The 21,382-nt window shown below is 30.8% G+C and overlaps 1 protein-coding gene across 1 annotated transcript in view; it reads left to right on the top strand.

Annotated features, from left to right (window-relative positions):
* The first annotated feature begins 3,315 nt into the window (after nucleotides 1-3,315).
* The window catches only part of LOC145312491 (uncharacterized), a 79,935-nt gene continuing 61,868 nt past the window's right edge, over nucleotides 3,316-21,382 (top strand). Inside the window, exon 1 of the mRNA XM_080151750.1 lies at nucleotides 3,316-3,517. The gene's annotated coding sequence lies outside the window, so the exon portion shown is untranslated. The remainder of the gene's footprint in view (nucleotides 3,518-21,382) is intronic.

Here is a 21,382-nt window from a genome sequence, read left to right as displayed (position 1 = left end):
AATAAAGCAATTGTGTCGCGTATCATTGAAGAAAGTCGTTAGAAGAAAAAGGAAAATAATAAGAAAACTCAAAATACAAAGCCGATAATATTCATTTCACGCATCAAATTATAAACAGCTTTCCACGGATATAAAAGATTTACTTTTTATCCGTGGTAAACTGTTTAAATAAGTTTTTTTTAGCCCCGAGATGCCGGAGGCAAGGGCTGAAGGAAACTGGTTTTAATCTTATGCTTGCCCATTCTTTTATTCTTAGAAAACTGGATATAATACGATGCTATACATAATTTTCAGTATGGCTGAGAACCGGTTCTAATCAACCGGAAATTAATCGGATTCGAAGCGATACTGGAGAAGGCTTTATTTAAGGTGAATGGTCTTCTATACATCTGGATGTTTTTGCACTTTTTTTAAAGAGGAAAACGTTCAAAATAAAAATCAATAAATAAGATAATTCTGAAAGCTTTCTTATTTGTATGAGTTGGTCATTCATTAAAAATAAAAGATGTGAGAGAGAAAAATGTAAAAGATTTTTAATTAAACATTAATGAACAAAGTTTATAACTATCTTATAATCATATTTATTTTTAACCTCATTATATGTATTTTTAGTAGCGAAGCTACTCTATAATTTGAAATGTCCGTCTGTCCGTATGTCTTAGTTTGGGGAAGGCGTGAATTTCTCGGCCCCTATGACAGATAGAAGGCTGAAACATTTTGACAACATTCCCATTACTAAGGAGCATAAGGTCGGACTGCTTTTTAGCAGGTTGGGGCTATTATTATATCTTTCACATTTTCACTATAACTTTGGTGTTTATGGTCCGATTTTCAAAAAAAAATTTGTTAAGAATATCAACATTAACTTTCCAGTTGTTTTTAAAATAACATCTATTGTGGTTTTTTTTGAGATGACAGTATCATAAAAATTTCCTATTGTTCTGAGCATCCAGTATGTAATTTACTTTGACCGTTGGTATGTCAGTCATCATACAAAATAAAATAGGTTTCGTGTTTATTTTCTCCAATAAATCTATTCTTGATTTCAAAGAATACTCTCTCTTTCTACTTGTACGTATTCCTATCCACGATTTTGTTTGCTTCGCTACTTATGATTGTTGTCATTCTTGTTTGATATATGATTTTCTGTATTTTACGCTTTAAAATTTGGATTCCAAGAAAATTTAAGGCAAATGGGAGGTGAGTATTTGGTACTATCTGCCCCCCCCTTCCACCCCCTCATAAAATACCTTCCAAAAGAAAACTGTGGCTATAACATTATAACATAGATAAGGGTTGGGGGAAATTCCTCAGCACCTCCATGGATAAATCCCCTAATTCTTGAACCTAGTAAAAGTGTCTGACTCTGTTTATGACGTAAAAAAAATAGCCAATGAGAGGCCAGTATACACTGTAATTGACCAATAGTACAATTTATAGTGGACTCTCATTGGCTATTTTTTTACGTCATAATCAGAGTCAGACTCTTTTACTAGGTTCCTAATTCTTCAGCTTTTTATAATTGTCATGCTTGTTATATTTTTAAGAAATGAAAACTGTTCTTCCACCCAACTACATGATGTCCTCTAGATCTCCTTAGTTAATGTCAACATATTTGGAGTTGGATCATTTCAAACATTTTAATACAAGCTACAAAATAGATGTAATATTTCATACAGAAAATTACAAATTGTAAAACTTGTAAGTAAACAAGGATGTAAACGTCCATAGCGCTTTATAAATGAATGAAAACCACAAATATCGCGAGCTAAACATTAAAAACAAACAAATCCCTAAAAAAAGTTAAGGGATGAGAGGCTTAATGGAAATCAGGAATAAAAATTGTCAAAGTTTGGAGTGCAAAAGTCCCCAAAACTCGAATACCCGAATACTCGAAAGTTAATGAAGGGAATCTTGTATTGAAAGAACACTGTATGTGTGTCAAAACAAACAGATACCAAATAGGGTGTGTGTCTAATCTATTAGGAACTCTTTCATTTTCTCCATTTTAGTATAATGAAATAATCAAAAAAAAGTATGTACCATTATATAGATTATTTCAACGTGGAAAACAAGGACAAATATTTTCAAAATATCATAAGTATTGTTTTGGTATAAGTTCATTTAATTTTTTGTATATATATTTTAAAAATTATGAAGCTGTATTAATAAATGTCCTGTTTAAATTAACGAAAAGAGCTAACCGATACGGACGGACGGAAGGAAGGACAGATCGACCCTAGCTATAGAAAAGCTTCGTTTTGAACAAGTAAAACAACATCCATAAGTAGCGAAGGAGATTATAGTAAAAAGTTAGCATTGTGACATAAATGTATATTGGGTTGATAGGTATAGAAGCTAAGAGGACTTCTTCAGACAAAATTTTTGGGTGATTCCTATAGCCATGAAGTTTTGGAAATTTTTGTTCTTTTTCAACAATTATGATAAACTTTTTAGTTGGATCCTAATCTTGAGCTATCTAAAAATCCACAAAAATAATGTTGCAGCCTTCCCCTTTATATTCTTTCATGGGTTGGCATAAACTTGTTCTCCCCCTAATTTCATTGCAGAGATGCATACCCCCAAAAATAAAGGTGTTCCAACGTTGTGTGAAAATATAATATGTAATACTAGTAGTGGCACTCTTGGCATCTAGTGGTTCTGTATAATAGTGGTGGCACTCTTGGCATCCAGTGGTTCTGTACTACAAGACCTAAATCTTAAATGACTTAAAACCATCCCAAGAACAGTAAGTAGTTTTCGAAATCATAACCACCAGACAAAAAAGCATTTCTACTTTATAATATAGGATATAATCCGACAAAAAATTGCCTCTAACCATTGCCAATTTGCACCTTCTAACAAATTGGTCTACTAAAGCTACAGTAAGGAAGATCTTATGGTTTACATTTTTAAGTATTCTTTTATATTAGGATTAGCTTATATTAAAAATTGTCTTATGTATCCGATAATAAAAGAATTTTCAAACAACAAAAATATATATGTAATGATTCTATTAATCCTTTTCAATTTCATAATAGCTTAGCTGTGTTCAGCAATAAGAATTTGCCTAAAGATTATTTTTTTAATGCTTTAATTTACTCTTATAACAACACATCTTTAATTATTATAAAACTTAAGTTGTTTGAAGCTGAATTGTATGAGCATTGAGCACTATCCCCAATATAACGTTTAATGCTCCGTACTTTGGCTTAAAAATGAGAAGGTCGGATTTATGAGCGATGGGGATGGAATTTAGTGGTGTGGGGGATGGGGTGGGGAGTGCTCAGATTTGCATGCAGCGATGTAAACGTCAGTAGTGAGAATATCGTAAAGGTTGTTAGACCTGGGACAGAGCATAGTGCCTGTGTGTACATACACATATATAGTGAACGTACAAGTGTGTGCGTGTGCGCGCGCGTTTATTGTGTTTTGCTGTGCTCGCGCACACCTGGACTTGTTTGCTGTTTGTGCCAATATTTAACTATTTGCAATTTTGTGATTTTTTTATTTTATGGTAAGTTTCATTCAACCATAGATAATATTACACTTACATATAGCTGAAAATAGCATAAAACATGACAGTTTAGGCATCTAAAAATAAACAGGTGTATGTTGAGCGCCTAAAATAGTGACTGCAGACTCAATCCATTACATAGATGTCGGCAAATTCAACTGATAAGCCTGAATATACTAGCTACAGATTAAATAAATTTCAAGATAGGCTTAAAAACAATATTATACATCTCGATGTGTATAATCCCATAAAACCAGGGGGGAGGGGGGGATATGTAAAATGGCACTTAAATTTATATACATTAATTTCGTTGTACTGTTAAGCTAATTAAGCTAAATTACAGCACATATAAGAATAATAGGTTAAAGATTACTTTTCCTTCCATTGCCTTATCCCCGGTTCATTGCAAATAAATGTAATATATTATATACCCGTCCTTTATTTGAGATAAATCTCTTTTTATTTCGGTTAGCTTGATTCTAAAAGGATGCTTTGGTTTTTATTTTTTTTATCTTAGCTTTTTATTCTTTTTTCTAAAGAACGTGTCCTAACTTTTGTGATTTTGTTTTAACCCATTCGCGACGAGCAAACAAAGTTCAAAGTTTTGATTCACCGGGCTTCAACAAAATAGATTTTTTCAATAATTACTCAACAGAATTTAAAAAGTAAGATGTCAAATTAAAGATTTTACTATTTTTGTTCGTAATGGCAATTTTCTTCTTTTTTTGTTTGGTTTTGTACCTTAGAATTAACTTAATAAAAAAAATTAATTACTTTAAAATAAGAGGTCTCCAAAAAAACTTATTGCATATTTAAATTCTATGTATCATTTTACATCTACTAAAAACACCGAAAAGCTATTTTAAAAAAATCACTTAAGTTAGGACACGTTCTTTTAGAACCGAAGCCACTCTATGAATAAGACTTGGGTCACTCAGTCTCTCCTTTTTTTCTATTTTTCTCTTTATCCCATTGAATTATATATTATGTTCTAATGCTGCGGTTCTAGTGGACTAAATTACCATTAACTAGCGGCTACGCCCCCTAGGGGCCTCTAGGGGCACTTGTGGAGGGGGGAGTCGTGATAACCCAATTTCTTATGTTAGATTTTAAAAGAAAAAGTAATTTTAGTTTTAAAAAATTATTTTTTTTGGGGGGGAGGGGATATTTTTCATTTTTTGAGGGGTTTGGGGTGTCCCACCCCCCAAGAAAATAGTTATAAACCTTTCCGGGATCTATGAGAAGCTACCCTGTTAAGGAGAACCCGATCAGTTCAGCGGTTAGCGAGATCCTTCGGTACAAACAAACACACAGACACAAATCCTGTTACTTTAGTATAGCTTTTTTTGCCTGCTAAGTATCAACAATGATAAAATGGTTAATTGTTGTTCCTTTCTAATTTCTTTATTTATTTTTCATGACCTTTTTCCTGAACATTTATGAAAAAAATTCTACGAAAAGAAATAAATTAAATTGGGTATATCTCCATTTTTAATATAAAACATTTCAATTAAAATTAACTATATTTTTTTAATGTATTTTTACTTTAATTCAAAAGAAGAATTGAAACCCTATTATATATTATTTTGGTCTGAAGCTGCTGAACCGATATGTTTCTACTTTACAGTGAGGCTTCTCTTAGATCCTAAGATGGTTTTAGGCCATTTTATTTGCCCTTCAATATCCCTTCCAATATTCAATAAAGAGCCCTTAGATGCTAGGGACGTAGCCGCTATTCTTATTAAAGGCAAGAACACAATTAATATACAAATTGAAATCATATTTCTACCTAAAAAGCTGAATATAGTTTTGTCGTGCATATTAAAATGATTATGCGCTTACATAGAATGATAAATAGTGACATAAATCTCAGATGGAATCAAATACATAAAAATTCTTTATATCAATAGATGGATAAAATATTTGAGTTAGATGTCTAGATTTCATTAAAAGGTATAAGAAAAATTAAAGTTATTCTTGATCAAAATGTTTTGATGGGTGGGAAGTAATTTTACTCTTTATCCCACCCACAAAAAAGTGGACAGGAAATCGACAAGAACTTCTAAAAGTTAGATTACTATTTCAGTATTTAACACATATTATAAAGATGTTTGTAAATGTTATTGATATGATATACTTATCTAACAAACGTTAAGCTATGTGTTAAAAAAATTTATTTTATCAATTTTCTAATAATTTAAATTTATTGAAAAAATCTATAAAAATATGAAATGTTGACGTAAAATTTGAACGTATGAACTATTGTATGCCAGTACAACTATTCTCTAATAAAATTCATTTTTAGATAATAGTTTTTATGTCAATAAAAAATTCCTTAAAATCTTATTCAATTAAATAGTTCATTCATAAATTTTAGGTTAGATGCAGGGTCAACTAATTACGTACTGGTTGATTTGAGCAAGATTAGATCTCAATTGAAAATGTAATAGTTGATGTGGCTTTTTTGTATAAATAGAAGAGATAGAGAGGGGGGGGGGGTAATTGGCTGTTTTTATACTAGTCCCCAAAGATTCATAATAACTTTTTTTATTCGTTGGCTTAACAACTTTTGGGACTTTGTTGATTAATTCAGTTTAGTGTTCAAATCTTTGAACCACTAATTTTAAACTACAGAAGGGTTAGTTTTGTGTATCATTGTCGGGTATTGTCTTAACCCTTTTATATTCCTGAAAAATAGAGTGTCTGATTTGATCTGGCAGTGGCCATGGTATAAAGAACTAGAGACATGGGATGGTTCATCTAAAGGAAAACTAAGCATCTTGGGGCTTTTTCCGTAGGGGCAGAAAATGGGTAAAATACCCAAAACCACTCTACGGCTTAAATCTAAAAAAACGTGTGAAGCCTACCAGAAACGTTTCGAAAGTCTTATACGTTGCAGTAGTTATCGAAATCTTAAGTTACAGACAAAAAAAACCTTACTACTTTATGTTAAGGATGTTTAAGCTATTTATTATCCTCATTGATTAGGCATCTACGCTAGAGGAATATTTACAATTATATAAACAACATTGCTACATCCATAGGTAGCAAAGCTTATTAGTATGAATCAACAAGAATTGGATATATAAGGTTAACTTTAAAACTATCTTAAATAGAAGGCGAGCAATTCACATATCTCAACACTTAAATAGCAAATAATAATCGATATCAAATTTTCCTTAAAATCGAAAATTCTCTAGAGTTGTTAAGACAAATTAAGTAAAAGAGTATCTTCACTACTTCAACAACCATATAAACAGGCTTTACATTTATATAAATCAACTTATATATGTATGAGGTATGATTTTATTTATGTATGTACGCACATATTTGCGTCGCATCGTAAGTCTGTTGCGTATGCGTATATTGTCTGTATGTGTGTGAGTGTGTGTGTGTCTATGTAAGCAAGTTGTAGAGTTTTGTTTGCGTTATGAGTATGACCGTTACGTCTTTTGGGGAGACATTTTATCTATTCATCATAAAAAAGGAGAAAAAATATGAAAATTATATAAGCTAATATCACAATGTTGTAGTTTTCGCAGGGTAGGAGGGGACATTGGGCTGTTTATTACAATGGTCTTAACAACTTTTGGGACTCTGTTTTGATTTGTTGGTTTATTAAGTTGTGGGTCCAAACTACAGAAGGGGTAATTTTGTGTATCATCATTGGATATGTCAGTTTATCAGCTATTGTCTTATCCCTTTAGATCCCTGAGTTTTAGTTATAGATTAGCTTCGACATTGTATATTATATGTCATTGTATTATTTTATTTGTCTCTTTCTTCATACATAACTATCTGTGATTTCGTGATGATTAAGTAAAACATTGCAGGGAAGTTGGGATAGCACAATGAAATTTATATTCATAAAATTTATGTTTGAAACTTGATTATAGAAACCGTCGAAGGGAAAAATTGGGCGTAGATTATATCTGTCAGTATCATCTCCCTCCTCCAAACTTATTGCGTGCCAAAAAATTACATAATTTTGCATCATAGTGTCGGTGAAAATGTCATAATATCCAAATCAAAACCAACTTTTTTGACGTGTCAAACGCAAAAAAATCATATTTTAGTAAATATTTATGTATGATAATATTCTGTTAATTTCGACATGGTTTCCCAAATTTATGAGTCACCCTTTTAAATTTAGGAAGATAAGTTTAACTTGTTTTTATTTCTAAGCTACTTTGCACTCATTGATTGTCGGTAAGTAAGTTGCCTGACCTTGTCTTCTCAGTAGTTCAAAGGTCATTTATGAATTATATTTGAAAACTTCATAAAAAGCAGAAGCGTAAGCTATATTTTAGTTAAATATTACATAAAAGTATGTAATGTAAGAATTAATACTTGAAAAATAAATAAAATTTACCAAATAATTTAAAAGTCTATCTGTTTTAAAGAAGTTTTAATAAAAAGTTTTCTAAAAATATTTTTAGTTTTAAATTAGCTAGGAAATAATTTTTATTTTGTTTATGTAAAAAGATACTCCAATTACAAATTTGAGAGATTTATTTTATTTTATTTGTTTTAATAATTTTGATTCAGGTATAAAATTTAGAGAAAAAAAACTTTAATAGGTAACTTGAATAATACTGATTTAAAGTGCATAAAATAATAATTAAAAGCCAAAACTCGCATTTAGTGTTTGTCATCTTTTAATCTAAATGTGGAATAAAAACAATGATACCAATGTCTGAAGTTTAAGATCTAAATGATTACTAAACCGAATTGTTTCTCTATTTTAGCAAAGCTTCACACAGGTCCTGTGATGGTTTTAGGCTATTTTGTTTTTTAGATGTATGACTATGGGTGGTTTTCAGCTATCTTTTTAGACACTAATCTGCCATTAACGATGGTTATAATGCAGAATGCTTAACTGATTAAAATTACAAAATATCTGTGACAGTTCCATGAAGTTTGACTTAACTGGAATAGTTTGAAGTAGGTTTTTTTTAGGTTTTAGACAAGACATGTCAAGATATTTTAAATAGTTGGGAGGTTGGACACAATTATACTACCTTAATACAGAATCTACGGTTCATGGAAAGAAAGTAACGGGTTTCGTCGTACTTTCACAGTAGCTTTTGATAGGTTATTTTAGGTTAGGTTTGGTTAATGTTAATGATTGTCCCGAAGTGTTAGGAAATTGGGGTATAGTCCCTTTCGTGGCAACGCCCCTTAAGGAGCGATTATTCACATTTTCACAGTAGCCTATCTCCTATTTCTAGCCCCTCGCGGGGGACTCTAACCTTGCGGGGCCAATTGCCTAACCCTGCGGGGAAATCACCTTACCAATAATAACCTAACCTAACCTAAAATAACCTATTAAAAGCAATTTAAAAAATACAACGAATCGCCCCTTAAGGTGCGTTGCCACGAAAGGGACTATATCCGGAAATTGGCCCAAATCGGTTCCGCGGTTAGCGAGATCCTTCGGTAAAAAACAAACAAACATCCTGTTACTTTATTATATGGATAAATGTTTAATTAGCTTCTTCTTGTTTCCCCGAAGTTCTATTAAAGAGTTAAGATTTCTAGTGTATAACTGATATTTATCATACGGCAATTATCCGTTTGTCTGTTTGGAAATTATTGATTAAAACATTTTGATTTACACATAATCGATGATCAAAAGTTATAAAGGAAAAGAATACCACATAAAAGAATTATCTTCTTAAGCGAAAAGCAACGTTTTCAACCGCCCAACCGTTAAATGTTGACATATTTGGTTGACAATAAATACCTTTTCAGTTTTTGGTAATTTGTTTTAAGCATTGTTTTTACCAAATCGTCTCAAGATCTAAACACGTAGATTTGGTAGATTTTTATCTGTTCTCGGACAGTTATCTAAACAAATAAGTAATCCAAAAAATGTATTTTAAAACACATTTTTCATTATTCATTATTTTGTTAGAAAGTAATACATTATTAGGTTAAAGGTCACATTCATTTTTTCTTTAACTTTTTATGAATGTTTTTCTTAGATTTTTGTAAGTGGCTATTCTTTTGTATTTAATTTAATAACTTTTCATATTAAATGAAATATTAATATTTATGTTTTGAAAATATAAAATGGATTCACTCGCAATAATTATAAGAAAAAAGTTAGTAATATCCTATTTTATTGACGCGATTTACTTCTAAATTCATGATTAGAAATTAACTTGTTTTACTTGGCTGAAAGATCCTTGATAGTCCATTGTCCACTCCCTGAATATTTAAGGGATAAGACAGAATAATCTTTTGATATGATTATAGCCCAACCTTGATGATATTTCTTGTAAACAAGGATGACAACACCCATAAATTGAAGATTATAAATATTTTAAGACACATTATGCTCTTATTGAAGTAAAATTTATTGTGAACGGTCTGCAATTTTGGAGAAGCTTTGCTTGGAGTTTAAACCTTAGATAAATTAACCAATAACAATACACATTTATTATATAATTGCTAAGCTGAATATCTTATTCTAAAAAAACACTATAATATAAAACGCAAAGTTTGATATCTAATAGATTATTCATTAAATACAAAATTGTAATAACTTAACCGTCATCACTGACGTACAAACCTAATAGTATAAAAGCATAGCTTTAGATAATGATTATGCCTTTCCACGACCTTGATTTATTGGACATTCGGCTAGAGAAGCTGTAGAGACTCAACTTTTGGAGCCCGTGCAATGTCGCGAAGATTCTATTTATAAAAACCAGGGAGGAAGGGGACATTAGGCTGTTTGTTACACTAGTTAATTTGATTGGCTGGTCCATATAGTTGAGTGTCTACAAGTTTCAACCACTTGTTTAGCATTATTGGGGATGTATATCAATTTATAGACCATTGTCTTATCCCTTTAGATCCCTGCATAATGTAAAATGTTTATTACTTAAAGTAAAATGTTTGTTATCTTGTTGAGTATCTATTTGTTCTATTACTGATTCGCAGCAGATTTTTTAGAAAAATCTAGCTGTTCTGCGGCTGCTTTTTTCTGTTGTAATCAACCGCCAACGACCATGTTCGGCCAAAAATACTGATATTTCCTATTATGATTTTTAAGTGCTCAAAATATAATTTATAAACGTTTTCTTTTTATATCAAATTTTGTTTGGTAAGTTTGTGTGATAACCTTGCGCTTGAAACAGGGGAAATATGAAAAAGGCGTGTAGCGCGTTATACATATAAAGAGAATGGGTACAGGGGGACACATGTATATAATATATTGGTCATAACGGTATGGAGAATTCAGATAGAGTGGGGCACAAGTTTATTATAATCTTTACACATAAAAAAAAACATTTTTAATTTCACACAGATTAAAAGTATAATAAAAAGAATTTGTTAAGATTTATTTTGTTTTTAACTTTGATAATAGAAAGAAAAAAAAACATTATAATCAAACCCTTTCTTAAATACTTTTTTCTGCTTTCAAGAATACAACTAAAACTATAAAAGTTCAAGCAAGCCATCGAATTCAGTGGAAACTCTTTATAGTGCCTATAAAGAAGGGGATAAATTAAAAAAAACTTTTGGCCGAAAAATTCCAGATGACGTCATATTAGAATAGTCCATTATTCTTATATAAACTCAGCCAAAATTCGGGTTACTTCAGCCAAAAGTGTTTAAATTTACCCCCTTTTTTTATAGACACTATAAAAAGCTTCGATTCAGTACATATCTAAACCCTTTATAAATTAATCTTTAGAACAATATAATGTATTTTGACCTAACTATTGGTCATATGTACACCCAGTAAGATAATGCAATGCTGTGCCTTGTTGCATACACAACACACACACACACACGAAAAGAGAGAAAAACCCTCAGGTGGAGAATCAATTTTGTCTTTTTTAAGGTGCTCCCTTTTTACCACATAAATCATTGCAACTTTGATATAGATTTTAGCTGTACAATTAATGTATAAGTATAGATGTATAATACAGACAACTAACTTGCTTTCTTTTCTTGTTTATGGACTTATCTGTGTTAATATTTCAGACGCTATTAGCTTATTTCAAAGACCAAATTCAAAATTGGAACAGAGTTGTTCAATTCAAGGAATATATTTTTATATTTGATAGTTGTTTAATTATGATTTTTTTGCTTTTAATTTTTTATAAGCTTGTTTTTTTTAATATAGCAATTTTGTTTGAACGTATTTCTGATGGTTTTTGTAACTGCCAGATGGGTTGGGCACTCAGATTATGGCCATTTCTGAAAAGAGAAAGGAGAAAGGGCAAATCTAGAATCTGAGGGTAATAGATTTTATAATTAGAGTGCCTTCAAATTCGATATAAATCAAAATCCATATGTCATCCAAGGTAATTGATTAGGGAGGGTAAATTTATTTACTATTCTCCCCCCCCCCCCTCTTGACTTCAGAGGAAGATCATTTGCTTTTGTAAAAAAAATAGGATCATGGAAAGAAAACGAAGTATGTGGTTTCGTCGTATTTTCAGAGTATCTTTTCACCTCTCTCTAACCCTGCGAGGCAATCATTAACATTTACCTAACCTAAAATAACCTATCAAAAGCTACTGTGAAAATACGACGAAACCCACAACTGCATTTTCTTTCCATGATCCAAATCCATGATTGCAATATTGTATTGCAAAAATGTGGATGGCTTATATTAGATCACTTCGTTGTTATTTGTTATCAGAGTTTGTCGAAAGAAGGGTGTTAATTTTTTAAGTACATGAATAGTTTATCTGGTAATTGTAAAAGTATAACTTTCTAAGAAACTCTGTTGTCGTGCTGTTGGAAAGATGTTGGGTAAGCCGAGTTGTTGCATCTTTATGAAACAAAACAACAGCGCACACACACACACACATACACGCACACACACGCACACACACACACATAAATATAACAGTTTCAAAGTCACAACCTTCATTTTTTGCCTTACAGAATATTGTTTTGTCTTGTTTTTTATGACAATCAATAAATGTTTAATAAAAAAGCTCATTCAAACGTCAAATGTTTAAATTTAAAGAATCTGTTACCTACATTACTCTTCTTGTCATTTAAGCAAGGATTTTGTCAGTATGGCATTGAAACCGATTGATATCCGCTAGAAGAGAACCCGTTCTCAGCCAGACTGAAAAACCATGTATATCATCATATCACAGATATTTTGCAAATAAAATAGTATATTTTAGATTATCAAAATTACATTGTCTTCTTTTAAAATTCTGATAAATTTCTAAGAATCAAGCGCACAAAATTTTCTAAAGAGACAAGGGCAAGTTTGACCGTAAATTGTACCAAGCTAACTATAATATTATATTAATGAAGAAAAACAGTAAACTATAATTTACAGCAAACGTTAACCAACATTTAAGAGGAAAAGAATATTTAATGATAATCATCTAAGTGTTATCTTAAAACCTTTGTGGACTTTTATTGAATCTTAGTGTCAAAACGTTTTCACCAACAATTTTAATCTACATAATGGGTATTTTATTGGGATTGTAAATTAATTTATGGGCATTTTGAGTAGCTGCGCTAAAGTCCGAGCAGATAATGTTTTGTTATAGATAGAGAGAGAAAATATAATATTTGACATATCCTTCTAAAGAATTACGTCACAGTGTCAAATATGGTGTGCCATCACATCACCATAAATTCAGCACTAAATCAATGTAAAGGATGTTCTAAAAAGTAAAAAAATCGGGCTTTTAAAAAGTTTAAATTTTGCGACTTGTGTTAATAGTAGGTGAATGCTACATCGTAGAACCGCCATAAGCTCTAGTTTTTGGAAATATAAATACTATTTTTGTGCTATTATTGGTTTGAGAGTTTTAGATTAAAAATGTAACTTGTGAGTAAATGAAGAAAAGTTTAATTTTGAATCAGTTTTATTTGACATGTGCATTATGTTGTTTTTTTATCCTAAAGCCAATTATATGAAAAAATCCCATATATTTTCTGATTTTGGCGATAATATTAATGGCAATGTTGATATTAATGTGGAAATAATGGTGCACTGTAAAATATTTAATTTCAAATATTGTATCTTAGATAAAAACAAATTTGTATGAAAGGTTTAAATAAAATAAAATATATATATAATATTTTTATCATAAAATATAATTAAACAAATACATGTCAAATATTTACCTTTTTAGAGGATTACATGAACAAAATAGTTCATAATTAATACAGAACTTACTAGCTATATTCAAGACAAAAAATAGAAATTAAAAAAAAACAGATAATGATGTAAAATGTAGAAAATCAATAAAAATATTTTAAATTACGATGTAAAGAATAATAATCTATTTAACTTTTGATTATCAAAAGAGATGACGTGGGTTAAACCTTACACGGCATTCACAGTCAAAAATGGATAAAAACTGCAGAGATGTGGTGCTTTTTAATTATTGGGCTCATTCCGTGAGGGAGAAGACACTAAAGGTTAAATTATTTTACACCTCTTAAATCATACTAGCTTATAAACTAGTCGGCTGTTAGTTATTATGTATGCCAAACTTCTTCGGAGCCACTTTTTAACCAACTTGACCTAACCTAACGTAAAGTAAAACATAAAAAAAACTACATATATTTTATATTTTATAAATAAGAGGGATAGTGTTTCTCTAAGGCAAATCGTCTCTTTTTTGTATTATCTATGAGCATCCTAACGACCCAATGATGAACACAGTAATAGTGTCTGACTGATTATGACGTAACAAAAAAAAATTAGCCAATGAGAGGCCGTTATTGACCAATGGTGAAATTTATAGTGGCCTCTCATTGGCTAATTATTTTTGTTACGTCATAATCAGTCAGACACTATTACTGTGTTCTAGCAGCAAAGATAAAAATATGTTTGGGCTCCAAATCTCTAAATTATATTTTGAATAGACCTGTCATAAAAGGAAAGTGTTCATAATTTGATACGCACACATTTTATCTAATTAATCTTCATCGTGCTTTAGATATAGGATGTTTGAACATTAATTGTTTTTAGAAAAGGCGATTCCTTAGACAATACAAATGACCAATGATAGGCCAGTTTACGTTGTAATTGACCAATGGTTAAATTTTTACTGGTCCTGTATCATTGGTCATTTGTATTGTATGACGTCAGTTTTTATTAGGCTTTATAAGCTGCTTCTTTATAAAGAGATGTGTGTTTTGTCTTTGTATTTTATCATTCTTGTTAAAACAATTTAGAGTAAGGAGAACAGCTATGAAGTAAACCTGTCAAGTAATTTGTCTTTTTTTAAACAAAGTATTTAATTGACCTAAAAGTGATTCAGGAATTGGAAGGGAAAGTAGTTGTTTAATTATCCTTTCCCCAAATTCTAACATCTAAAGTGTGAAATTATGCATTAGTAGCTTAAAACTTTGGGGTAAAAATGTGATGTAGATTTATTTAACCGTCATTGAAATGTCCCTTTGTTCCCTGTGAAAAGTTGGGGGTGATTGACCAAAATTTTGGCACTCTTGTAATAGCATGACATGATGCAAATACAACCAAGGATACAGGGAAATAATAATTGACGATAAATTTATCCTCCTTCCTGTTTGAAATTCTGCCCTTAGAAGCTTGCAATTGTTAGGGAACACTAAAAATGTAATTTTATTTATCTTAGATAAATTAATTTACCTTGTACCATACCCTCCCTGTTTTAATTTACAACATAACGAAATACGGAATAAAAAAAATATGATAATAATACACCAAAATAATACAAGTACAAAAAATATTTTTAACCTTTTTGCTTTCAATCTAATTTGTAAAAAAACACATAAATAATTGAAATGAAATTAATTTTATGTTTTTCGATATGTTTGAAAAATATGAGTTTTTTCATCAGCTAAAAAAACATAATGTATTTAAAATTTTTCTTATTTTTAAGGCAATTCTACCTAAGCAAAATTCTACCTATCAGTTTTTCTATAGACTCAACTAAGCAGTCTTAATAAATGACGTGCCTTCACATGCGCTATTGTAGCACACTTAGAATTTAACAAAAATAGTATAATATCATATTATCAAAAGATTAATTTTTTCCTTTTACTCAACTGAAAACATTAATAGTTATGATCCGCATTGTACTATAAACTGCTTTCCGCGGATAAAAAGAATTACAAAAAACTGGTTTAAACCTTATGAGTAGTTGAACAAAGTGTCTCAAAAATCAGCCATGTGACGTCATAAAAATTAGGTAGATAAGAGGAGGAGTGGGAGAGAAAAACACTAAAAAAGAGATGGATATTCCCTTATTTCTATGACGTCACAAGGCTACTATTTTAAGACACTTTGTCCAGCTACCCTTATGATTGTACATCATCATTTTTGTAGAAAACTGAATATAATATGATGCTATACATATTTTTTCATTAACCGATTCGAATCCACCGGATATAAATCGGTTTTGAAGCGATACTGGAAAAGTTATTCTTATTAAATTCTTATGGAGAATATAGAACTGTATGCAACTTTGAAATCAAGCGGAATTGAATGTCCACCGTCTTAATATTACTTGTTATACAAGTTCATTGTTACAACATTTATATTCCATTTATACTGACGTGAACAGAATGACTAGGAATTATGAAGCAGTAGCTTCCCATAAATGAAACATACCAAAATATTTTGGGTATAAGAAACTGTGTCTGTTAGAATTAGGGATACATATTATGCGATTTTAATGGAGAAGATTCCCCGAATACTTAGTAGTAGTAATGATTTTTATTTTGCAAGAAATGTCATATTGTAGGTGTAGGTTTTCGTAAATATTTTTTTCAAAATGTATACATGTTCATATCAGACAAATTCGTATACTATTCAAGTAAAAGTATGAAAAGCCTTAGTTGGCATAAAGTTAAATTAAAATATAATTTTAAAACAAAACTTTACGTTTAGTAATGCTTGGTATATTTCATATTAGAGTAAATCACTAGAGGGAGAAAGGGTTAAATAACTGTATCTATCCATCGCAACCACCTTGTGCAACCCTTCTATTGGGTCATTGAAAATCAGCCAATGGTGTGCAGAAAATAATTTAGAAGCAGACGAAAAAGGTCTTTGAAAAAGAAAGAGAGGTAGTTGTCTTTACATTGTACATCTATACTATAGATCTGTTTATTTTACTATTAACTATTTACATGAATTATTTTTATTAAAATGATTCCATTTTCGTGGTTAGAACAGCAATTTTGGAATTCTTATCATCTTTGAATTAATCTTCTTTTAAGATAATTTAACGCCAAATATTTTAAATTTTTGATGATTTTCAGAAGAGATATTTTGGGATTAAGTCAAAAATATGAAGAATACTTTAATTCCCAATTTAAAAAGCTGGTAAGGCTCAATTTAGGAACCAATTTCGTACAATATATATTTTGAGTTATACAAATGATTTTAGAAAAGTGAACATAGACAGTTTTGAAACCAATATTAGTTAAAGTTTTAAAGCAGTGATTTGTCTCTGCACGGTTTAAACTTTCGTACCGTACATTCTTGAACTACTGAATATCTGTCACCTAATCAGATAGTCTATGTTTAAAATACAACTTGAAATATCCAAGATCCAATAATACAAACGCTTAATTTTACACTCGTTTTCTTTAGCTTGGTGGCCACAGAGGTTTGTTGTTATAGCGGGCTTCTTTGGTATGTGAAAACAAAGGAAGTTCGTCCAGCCGTTTCGCTATTTCTTTTTGAATTACTAGCGACTACAACCCTAGAGGCCTCTGAGAGAAATTGAGATGCAGGGGGGCGGGGGGGGTGGCTTCGACCCAATCCCCCCTTTCAATATTTTTCTTCGGAGGGTAAATATAAGTCTCCAAAAAAAGTGTTAAACCTCCCTGGACCTATAAGAAGCTTCACTGTAAAGGAGAACCATATCGGTTCAGCAGTTAGCGAGATCCTTCGCTTCAGACAAAAAAGCTTACTACTTTATGTAATAGGATTGAAAAGGAGGAGGATTATATTGGAACTTGTTTATATTTGCAACATGATCCAAACAGATATTTTGTATTGATGCCTAGCCGAGAATACTGCGCACTTCACTTACCCTGAAACAATTTTTAATTTGCTATAATTATGCAAAGTCTAGTATTTTATCATTCTCTTTATAAGGAAGTTTACTCTTTAAAATATATTTCTTTTCATTCAATTGCATTTTCTGATAATATTTAAAGATTATACAAAATTAATCATGTGATTATGTATCCACTCCTTTCTACAGCTGTTTATCTATTCCTTCTGTCGACCAAGAATAGTTATTTCTCGCATCGTATTATAAACCGCTTTCTGCGGATATAGAGAGTACAATTATGAGATTAAAACTAGTTTTTTTAGCCCCGAGGTGCCGAAGGCACCGGCTAAAAAAACTGGTTTTAATCTTATGATTGTACATTTTTATATTTGTAGAAAGCTTCAGAAAAGCAAGTCAAAAGAGACTTTTCTCAACTTCTTTTGAAACTTGTATGATTTTATATTGGATAACTATAAGTTATAATTTTTAACGTGCCTGTTGGAGGTTTGTTTACGAAGAGTTCTCCATCCCTCTGAGAAAAGAAATTCGGAAAGTCTACCACCCAGGGCTCACACCTCCTGTTAAAACTCTGAGTACGTGCCTGAACGTGATATTTACATATAACTTGGTTTGTTAACCTAAATTATTTTATAATGAACCTAAAATTAAAATAGCCTAAAGTAGAATGGAACTTTTATTACCCTGTTTGATCTGAAAGGAACAATTATGTCGACATGCAAGCTAAATTATTTCTTTGTCGACATTTAATGAAAGTTGTCTTTGCTTTGAAGGGTGTTGGTACCCTCCCCAAAAATAGTTACAAACCTTTCCGGGTCCTATGAGAAGCTACCCCGTAAAGGAGAACCTGATCGGTTCTGTGGTTAGCGATATCCTTCGGTACAAACATAAACACAAACACACAGAAAAATAGACATCCTGTTACTTTATTATAAGGATAAAATCATAGTCTGTTGATATAATAACAACACAGTATTTAGTAAGGTAATGTCAGTTAGTAGTAGTTGGAAGGCTGAGAGAGATTATTATAACATTTCTGCTTTGATTCCCGTCTCACGAACTCTTATACAGAATTAGGGGACTAGCATTCAAGAAAATTAAATTTATTGAAATCTTGTAATTGTAATTTTGCGTATTTTTTCAGATTCTCTACTTCCATTATCCCATATGGCCGATACATTGATGTACATCCCTAATGATGAAACACTAAATTACCACTTATCTACATTAAAATTAGTGGTTAAAACGTTTAAGCTAATGAAACAACCATTAAAAATTCACTGAAATTCCCAAAGAATACGTTATTATAAAACTTTGGGGATTAGTTTAATAAACAGCCATTGTCCCATCTATCTCTTCATCAACCTAGCTTTTTCCTTTGATAAACAAAGAATGATAAAATCCGTAAAAGCTTAGCTTACTTATTCACTTTTTTCAAATTGTTTTAATTATGTAATATATGTCCATGCCTTTGATCATGTCTATATCAGACAAGATTTGAAAGAGATTTAGATTAAAGTTATTAATATAAGTTTAAAACACATTCTTAACCCTACAACAGTGCACGCCTCTTTAAGCCATTAAAAGAGTTTATAAAACAAGGCAGTATATAAGGTTTATTACTAAACCAGATCTTCGATATTAAAAATTTTGGACCATGGAAAGAAAACGAAGGAACGGGTTTTGTTTTATTTTCACAGTCGCTTTTGATAGGTTATTTCAGGTTAGGTTAGGTAAATGTTAATGATAGCCCTGCAGGGTTAGAAAATTGGTCCCACAGGGGCAAAAGTAGGAGAAAAGCTACTGTCCCTAATCCAAAATTGTTAAGCACTTTCTCAATAGACATTTCCAATGATTTTTGGGCAATAGACATTTTTCGAACTTATCATTAATAAGATTCATATGGGAAATGACTTAACTATTTTATCTTATTTAAAGAATGATCAATTTTAAGGAAGCATAGTAAACGGCTGTAGATATGACAAAATAGAAGGATATAATATAATATTTACAAACAATTATTTAAATGAAAAATAATTTAAATATTAGAGGTGGATGGATGGATATATTTGTTATTCAACTTTCTCTGTCTATAAGAAATTATTCATATAAAAGAGACAGTCCTAATTTTTATTATTTATTATTTACCATCTTAAACATTTCCTTTTTTTTATTTTTTATTAAGTTTTAAAAAAACTTCATAGAATTAATAAAAATTCAAGAAATTTCTTTTTTTAATGAAATGCTTTTCACTTTATTTATTATCGAAATTTTTTTATTTGCTGTTAAATATCTTGCATCTAGGGATTAAAATAAAAGACAATGTCCGGTTATCCTTATACTAAAGTAACAGGATGTTTGTCTGTCTGTGTGTCTGTCTGTCTGTCTGTCTGTCTGTGTGTCTGTCTGTGTGTACCGAAGGATCTCGCTAACCGCTGAACCGATTGGGTTTTCCTTAACAGGGTAGATTCTCACATGTCCCGGGAAGGTTTATAACTATTTTGGGGGAGGGTACCACCACCCTCCCTAGAGAAATTAAATTTTTAAAAAATTTACCAACTTTAGAAAGAGAGTTCAACGAAAAATAAACATCAAACGTAAATTTTTTAAAACTTTTTCTTTTAAAATCTAAAATAAGAAATTGAATTATCAAATTCGACTCTCTCCTCCTCAAGTGCCCCTAGAGTCCTCTAGGGGCGTAGCCGCTAGTTTCATATAAATCAACAATGATTACAATTACCCCTTCTTATTTACAATTAGTGATTGAAACATTTGGACACTTAACCTAATTAAGCAACCAATTAAAATACAAAAAAGTTCCCAAAGTTGTTAAGCCAGCGAATAAGAAAACTCTTTTTTTTTAATTTGGGGACTAGAGTAATTAACAGCGTAATATATATAGAAATATTGACAAGCATAAAACCAAGTTCCCAAGTGTCCCTTGAAGGTATAAGTCCAGGTGTACCCAGGGTGTACCATATGAATATGGGGTACAAGGATATATCATATGAATATGGGGTACAGGGATATGTCATCTGAATATATTTATTTTGCCATCATTAAATTAAAATATGTTCATACAAATATTTTTTTATTGATTCAAACACCTTTTACCATTACATTTATATTAAATATGATTAGTTAGTGCACACTATCAGGCAATTTAGTTCCTTTACGGGTGCTAAATCCCTGTCATAGGCTGATAATATGCTAATGAAATATTAGTATTCACCACTTAGTCAGAAATTGATTTATTTTCTATCTTAATTTCTCTACCATTTTTCATTCTCATACTTTCTTATCATTGTTTAAATAAAGGCTTCTCTATATTTAGGTTTGAGCGTCCGTGTATCATTAACGGTTAGCTCTGTTAATTATTTTAAGCATTAAAATGTTTGAATGAGTTAATAACCCTGAACGAAATAACATTTGTTAATTAAACATAGGATAAATATAGGATGTTTATTACGCTAGTCCCCAAAGTTTTATTACAATGTTTTCCTATTCGTTTGAATACAAAACTTCAGGGGCTTTAGTGAATTTTGATTGGTTGATTCATATAGTTGAGTGTATAACCACAAATTTTGATATTCAGAGGAGGTAATTTTGTGTATCATTATCGGGGATGTACATCAATTCATCATAATGTCTTATCCCTGTAGATCACTGATAATAACTTAATTTTTTTTTTTTACTGAAATTGCTGTCTTTATTGAATACGTTTAGCTTCCTTTTATGGACGTTGTCATCCTTGTTTGATTGATTTTAATAATAAAATGATTTGAAACATGCAATCAAGATAAAAAAATTATTAATACAGTCCTTTAATTTGATATCAGGGAAACGC

This window comes from Acartia tonsa, chromosome 2, assembly GCF_053477335.1.
Source record: "Acartia tonsa isolate MP-2025a chromosome 2, ASM5347733v1, whole genome shotgun sequence".
NCBI classification, from domain to species: Eukaryota; Metazoa; Arthropoda; class Copepoda; order Calanoida; family Acartiidae; genus Acartia; species Acartia tonsa.
This window is presented reverse-complemented; position numbering and strand designations above follow the sequence as displayed.